The sequence below is a fragment of the Zonotrichia albicollis genome, unplaced genomic scaffold, assembly GCF_047830755.1.
Source record: "Zonotrichia albicollis isolate bZonAlb1 unplaced genomic scaffold, bZonAlb1.hap1 Scaffold_140, whole genome shotgun sequence".
In the NCBI taxonomy this organism is placed as follows: domain Eukaryota; kingdom Metazoa; phylum Chordata; class Aves; order Passeriformes; family Passerellidae; genus Zonotrichia; species Zonotrichia albicollis.
This window is the reverse complement of record NW_027428357.1, coordinates 110,001-117,500: the sequence shown is the minus strand read 5'-3', so window position 1 is coordinate 117,500 and position 7,500 is coordinate 110,001.

The window sequence follows — 7,500 nt, the reverse complement described above, 5'->3', positions numbered from 1 at the left end:
CCGAGCAGCGGACACCCCCGCCGTGACTTCCCCGCGACAGAGAAGCCCCGGAAGGAGAGCCGGCCGGCCGGGGGCCCTCTCCGACGCCACCCGAAAAGCCTCATCGATCGAGTGCGGCCGAGGAAGGAGCCGCGCCGACGACGGCGACGACGACGGCCCCCCCACGGCCACGGTCCTGGGACAACGGGGCGACGGCCGCCCAGCCCCGCCTGCGGAGCGCTCGCGGCAGAGGAGGAGCGCGGGGGGTGCCGCCACCCGCCCGCCCGCCCGCGGGCGCCAACGGATTCCCTTCTCGGCTAGGCAACGGCAGGACTGGGACTGGGCTGGCCCGCCAGGCCGGGGGGACTCGGCTTCCCCTTCCGGCCCGGGGAACCCGGCCGAGCGTGCGAGAAATACGTGCCACCGGACCGCGCGCCGCCGGCGGCCGGCTTTCCCTTTCCGGAAAAAAAATAGCCGGAGGAACGGCACGACAAAAAGGCACATGGAGGCGGCGTTCGCAGCGACCCGTGCTAGCCACGGGGGCCGCGGGCCCGGGACGCCGGAGGCACCCGCGGGGGCGAGTTACGAGTCTCACTCCCCCACGGAGCCCCAGACATCCCGCTCGCTCCCTTCTCTCTCGCCGACGTGGCCCGCGCGCGCCTTCGTCGCAACGGCTCCTCGGTGCCGCGGCTTAAGGCCGCCAGAGAAAAATCCGCGGAGGCCGGGCGGGCGCCCCCACTCTCTGCCCGCGCACCGGCGCGCCTAAACCGCGGAAAAAAAAGAAAAAACGCGGACCCGCGTGGCAACCCAGCCCGCCCGGCCCAAGGGGCTCGGTCGATGCGCCCGCGACCGAGGTGGACGAGGCGCCGCCGCCTCGCCCGGGAAAGGTCCGGGGGGCTCTCGGACTCTCTCTCTCTCTCTCTCTCTCTCTCTCTCTGTCGGGTGCCGGGTCCGTCAACTCCGAAAAACTCCGCCCGCCAACGCGGGTCCCCGGCTTAAGGCCGAGGAAGGGGGACAGCTTCAACGAGGCGGCCCGGGGACGGGGCGCCCCGACCCCGGCTCCGCAGCTTCACCAGGCGGGCGGACGGCCCGAAACAGTGCCCGCCGAGTGGGCCCCGGCTTAAGGCCAGGCACAAAAGGGACGAGGCGCCGCCGCCTCGCCCGCCAAGCGGCTCTCTCGAATCGCCTTTCACAGCCCTTCTCTCTCGGCATCCCGGGGGGAGATCCGGCCCCTCCGCTCGGCAGCCCTTCTCTCTCGGCATCCCGGGGGGAGATCCGGCCCCTCCGCTCGGCAGCCCTTCTCTCTCGGCATCCCGGGGGGAAACCGGCCCCTCCGCTCGGCAGCCCTTCTCTCTCGGCATCCCGGGGGGAGATCCGGCCCCTCCGCTCGGCAGCCCTTCTCTCTCGGCATCCCGGGGGGAGATCCGGCCCCTCCGCTCGGCAGCCCTTCTCTCTCGGCATCCCGGGGGGAGATCCGGCCCCTCCGCTCGGCAGCCCTTCTCTCTCGGCATCCCGGGGGAAACCGGCCCCTCCCCGCTGGCAGCCCTTCTCTCTCGGCATCCCGGGGGAAACCGGGCCCCTCCGCTCGGCAGCCCTTCTCTCTCGGCATCCCGGGGGGAATCCGGCCCCTCCGCTCGGCAGCCCTTCTCTCTCGGCATCCCGGGGGGAATCCGGCCCCTTCTCTCTCTCTCTCTCTCTCTCTATCTCTCGGCCTCCCGGGGGAACCGGCTCCTCCGCTCGCAGCCCTTCTCTCTCGGTCTCTCGGGGGGATCCGGTCCGTCTTTTCTCAGCCCTTCTCTCTCGGCCTCACTCTCACTGTGCCAACTTCCCCGGGAGGGACGGGAGCCGGAGCCGAGCCACAAGGAGACTCGCCCCGGCTAGGCGGAACACTGGCTTTTTCCCTTTGCCGGCCACCTGAGTGCGGCTGCTCCTCTCCGCCTTAAACGTAGGCACAGCCTCAGCCAACCTACGGGGATGCGGCCCGTCACCTCGCTCCCATAATACGGGCAGATAAGTCCCAAGCCGCCGAGGCCTCCAAGAGGACCGATGGAGATCGACCGGGAAGGGGCGCCGCCTCAGGCCGCAGCCTACGATGAGGCAGCCGGAGGCAGCCGACAACAGCGACCCCTTGGTGAACTTCCGCAGCCGGCCGAGACAACAGGTCTACCCGGCACCCGCCGCTATTTGACTAAGTCCCGCCGGCGCGAGGTAGACCTGGTGTCCCAGGGGCCGGGGTAGACCTGGTGTCCCGGGCTCCGGGGTAGACCTGGTGTCCCGGGGGCCGGGGTAGACCTGGTGTCCGGGGCTCCGGGGTAGACCTGGTGTCCCGGGCGCCGGGGTAGACCTGGTGTCCCGGGCTCCGGGGTAGACCTGGTGTCCCGGGCGCCGGGGTAGACCTGGTGTCCGGGGCTCCGGGGTAGACCTGGTGTCCCGGGCGCCGGGGTAGACCTGGTGTCCCGGGCTCCGGGGTAGACCTGGTGTCCCGGGCGCCGGGGTAGACCTGGTGTCCCGGGGGCCGGGGTAGACCTGGTGTCCGGGTCTCCGGGGTAGACCTGGTGTCCCGGGGGCCGGGGTAGACCTGGTGTCCGGGGCTCCGGGGTAGACCTGGTGTCCCGGGCTCCGGGGTAGACCTGGTGTCCCGGGCGCCGGGGTAGACCTGGTGTCCCGGGGGCCGGGGTAGACCTGGTGTCCGGGTCTCCGGGGTAGACCTGGTGTCCCGGGGGCCGGGGTAGACCTGGTGTCCGGGGCTCCGGGGTAGACCTGGTGTCCCGGGCGCCGGGGTAGACCTGGTGTCCCGGGCTCCGGGGTAGACCTGGTGTCCCGGGCGCCGGGGTAGACCTGGTGTCCCGGGCTCCGGGGTAGACCTGGTGTCCCGGGCGCCGGGGTAGACCTGGTGTCCCGGGGGCCGGGGTAGACCTGGTGTCCGGGTCTCCGGGGTAGACCTGGTGTCCCGGGCGCCGGGGTAGACCTGGTGTCCCGGGCTCCGGGGTAGACCTGGTGTCCCGGGCGCCGGGGTAGACCTGGTGTCCCGGGGGCCGGGGTAGACCTGGTGTCCCGGGGGCCGGGGTAGACCTGGTGTCCGGGTCTCCGGGGTAGACCTGGTGTCCCGGGGGCCGGGGTAGACCTGGTGTCCGGGGCTCCGGGGTAGACCTGGTGTCCCGGGCGCCGGGGTAGACCTGGTGTCCCGGGCTCCGGGGTAGACCTGGTGTCCCGGGCGCCGGGGTAGACCTGGTGTCCCGGGCTCCGGGGTAGACCTGGTGTCCCGGGCGCCGGGGTAGACCTGGTGTCCCAGGGACCGGGGTAGACCTGGTGTCCCAGGGACCGGGGTAGACCTGGTGTCCCGGGCTCCGGGGTAGACCTGGTGTCCCAGGGACCGGGGTAGACCTGGTGTCCCGCCAGATCCGGAGAAGACCTGGTGTCCCCGGCCCGAGAGCCAGCAGACCTGGTGTCCCCGGACCGAGACGGGGTAGACCGGCTGTCCGCGGCCAGAGACGGGGTAGACCTGGTGTCCCCGGCCCGAGACGGGGTAGACCTGGTGTCTGCGGCACAAGACGGGGTAGACCTGGTGTCTCCGGCCAGAAGCGGGGTAGACCTGTTGTCCTAGAGCCCGGGGTAGACCTGGTGTCCCGGGGGCCGGGGTAGACCTGGTGTCCGGGGCTCCGGGGTAGACCTGGTGTCCCGGGCGCCGGGGTAGACCTGGTGTCCCGGGCTCCGGGGTAGACCTGGTGTCCCGGGCGCCGGGGTAGACCTGGTGTCCCGGGCGCCGGGGTAGACCTGGTGTCCCGGGCGCCGGGGTTGACCTGGTGTCCCAGGGACCGGGGTAGACCTGGTGTCCCGCCAGATCCGGAGAAGACCTGGTGTCCCCGGCCCGAGAGCCAGCAGACCTGGTGTCCCCGGACCGAGACGGGGTAGACCTGGTGTCCCCGGCCCGAGACGGGGTAGACCTGGTGTCTGCGGCACAAGACGGGGTAGACCTGGTGTCTCCGGCCAGAAGCGGGGTAGACCTGTTGTCCTAGAGCCCCGGGTAGACCTGGTGTCCCGGGCTCCGGGGTAGACCTGGTGTCCCGGGCTCCGGGGTAGACCTGGTGTCCCAGGGGCCGGGGTAGACCTGGTGTCCCGGGCTCCGGGGTAGACCTGGTGTCCCGGGCGCCGGGGTAGACCTGGTGTCCCGGGCTCCGGGGTAGACCTGGTGTCTTCGGCACAAGACGGGGTAGACCTGGTGTCCCAGGGGCCAGAAGCGGGGTAGACCTGTTGTCCTAGAGCCCTGGGTAGACCTGGTATCCCGGGCGCCGGGGTAGACCTGTTGTCCTAGAGCCCTGGGTAGACCTGGTGTCCCGGGCGCCGGGGTAGACCTGTTGTCCTAGAGCGCTGGGTAGACCTGGTGTCCCGGGGACCGGGGTAGACCTGGTGTCCCGGGCTCCGGGGTAGACCTGGTGTCCCAGGCGCCGGGGTAGACCTGGTGTCCCAGGGGCCGGGGTAGACCTGGTGTCCCGGGGGCCGGGGTAGACCTGGTGTCCCAGGGGCCGGGGTAGACCTGGTGTCCCGGGCTCGGGGGTAGACCTGGTGTCCCGGGGGCCGGGGTAGACCTGGTGTCCCGGGCTGCGGGGTAGACCTGGTGTCCTCGAGCGCCGGGTAGACCTGGTGTCCCAGGGACCGGGGTAGACCTGGTGTCCCGGGCTCCGGGGTAGACCTGGTGTCCCGGGCGCCGGGGTAGACCCGGTGTCCTCGAGCGCCGGGTAGACCAGTTGTCCCGGGACTCGGGGTAGACCTGCTGTCCCGTTCCCCGGGGTAGACCTGGTGTCCCAGGGCCTACCCCGGGGCCCGGGACACCAGGTCTACCCATGGTCCCAGGACACCAGGTCTACCCCGGGGAACGGGACACCAGGTCTACCCCGGGCCCTGGGACACCAGGTCTACCCATGGTCCTGGGACACCAGGTCTACCCCGGGGCCCGCGACACCAGGTCTACCCATGGTCCCAGGACACCAGGTCTACCCCGGGGAACGGGACACCAGGTCTACCCCGGGCCCTGGGACACCAGGTCTACCCCGGGGCCCGCGACACCTGGTCTACCCAGTGCTCTAGGACAACAGGTCTACCCCGGGGCCCGCGACACCAGGTCTACCCAGGGCCCTCGGACACCAGGTCTACCCCGGGGAACGGGACACCAGGTCTACCCCGGGCCCCGGGACACCAGGTCTACCCAGGGCCCTCGGACACCAGGTCTACCCCGGGGAACGGGACACCAGGTCTACCCCGGGCCCTGGGACAACAGGTCTACCCCGGGGCCCTCTGACACCAGGTCTACCCCGGGGAACGGGACACCAGGTCTACCCCGGGGCCCGGGACACCAGGTCTACCCCGGGGAACGGGACACCAGGTCTACCCAGGGCCCTCGGACACCAGGTCTACCCCGGGGAACGGGACACCAGGTCTACCCCGGGCCCTGGGACAACAGGTCTACCCCGGGGCCCTCTGACACCAGGTCTACCCCGGGGAACGGGACACCAGGTCTACCCCGGGGCCCGGGACACCAGGTCTACCCCGGGGAACGGGACACCAGGTCTACCCCGGGGAACGGGACACCAGGTCTACCCATGGTCCCAGGACACCAGGTCTACCCCGTGGAACGGGACACCAGGTCTACCCCGGGCCCTGGGACACCAGGTCTACCCCGGGCCCCGGGACACCAGGTCTACCCCGGGCCCTGGGACACCAGGTCTACCCAGGGCCCTCGGACACCAGGTCTACCCAGGGCCCTCGGACACCAGGTCTACCCTGGCGCCCGGGACACCAGGTCTACCCCGGGCCCTGGGACAACAGGTCTACCCCGGGGCCCTCTGACACCAGGTCTACCCCGGGGAACGGGACACCAGGTCTACCCCGGGGAACGGGACACCAGGTCTACCCAGGGCCCTCGGACACCAGGTCTACCCCGGGGAACGGGACACCAGGTCTACCCCGGGCCCTGGGACAACAGGTCTACCCCGGGGCCCTCTGACACCAGGTCTACCCCGGGGCCCTCTGACACCAGGTCTACCCCGGGGAACGGGACACCAGGTCTACCCCGGGGCCCGGGACACCAGGTCTACCCCGGGGCCCTCTGACACCAGGTCTACCCCGGGGAACGGGACACCAGGTCTACCCCGGGGCCCGGGACACCAGGTCTACCCCGGGGAACGGGACACCAGGTCTACCCATGGTCCCAGGACACCAGGTCTACCCCGGGGAACGGGACACCAGGTCTACCCCGGGCCCTGGGACACCAGGTCTACCCCGGGCCCCGGGACACCAGGTCTACCCCGGGCCCTGGGACCCCAGGTCTACCCAGGGCCCTCGGACACCAGGTCTACCCAGGGCCCTCGGACACCAGGTCTACCCTGGCGCCCGGGACACCAGGTCTACCCCGGGCCCTGGGACAACAGGTCTACCCCGGGGCCCTCTGACACCAGGTCTACCCCGGGGAACGGGACACCAGGTCTACCCCGGGGCCCGGGACACCAGGTCTACCCCGGGGAACGGGACACCAGGTCTACCCAGGGCCCTCGGACACCAGGTCTACCCCGGGGAACGGGACACCAGGTCTACCCCGGGCCCTGGGACAACAGGTCTACCCCGGGGCCCTCTGACACCAGGTCTACCCCGGGGAACGGGACACCAGGTCTACCCCGGGGCCCGGGACACCAGGTCTACCCCGGGGAACGGGACACCAGGTCTACCCCGGGGAACGGGACACCAGGTCTACCCATGGTCCCAGGACACCAGGTCTACCCCGGGGAACGGGACACCAGGTCTACCCCGGGCCCTGGGACACCAGGTCTACCCTGGCGCCCGGGACACCAGGTCTACCCCGGGCCCTGGGACAACAGGTCTACCCCGGGGCCCTCTGACACCAGGTCTACCCCGGGGAACGGGACACCAGGTCTACCCCGGGGCCCGGGACACCAGGTCTACCCCGGGGAACGGGACACCAGGTCTACCCATGGTCCCAGGACACCAGGTCTACCCCGGGGAACGGGACACCAGGTCTACCCCGGGCCCTGGGACACCAGGTCTACCCCGGGCCCCGGGACACCAGGTCTACCCCGGGCCCTGGGACACCAGGTCTACCCAGGGCCCTCGGACACCAGGTCTACCCAGGGCCCTCGGACACCAGGTCTACCCTGGCGCCCGGGACACCAGGTCTACCCCGGGCCCTGGGACAACAGGTCTACCCCGGGGCCCTCTGACACCAGGTCTACCCCGGGGAACGGGACACCAGGTCTACCCCGGGGCCCGGGACACCAGGTCTACCCCGGGGAACGGGACACCAGGTCTACCCAGGGCCCTCGGACACCAGGTCTACCCCGGGGAACGGGACACCAGGTCTACCCCGGGCCCTGGGACAACAGGTCTACCCCGGGGCCCTCTGACACCAGGTCTACCCCGGGGAACGGGACACCAGGTCTACCCCGGGGCCCGGGACACCAGGTCTACCCCGGGGAACGGGACACCAGGTCTACCCCGGGGAACGGGACACCA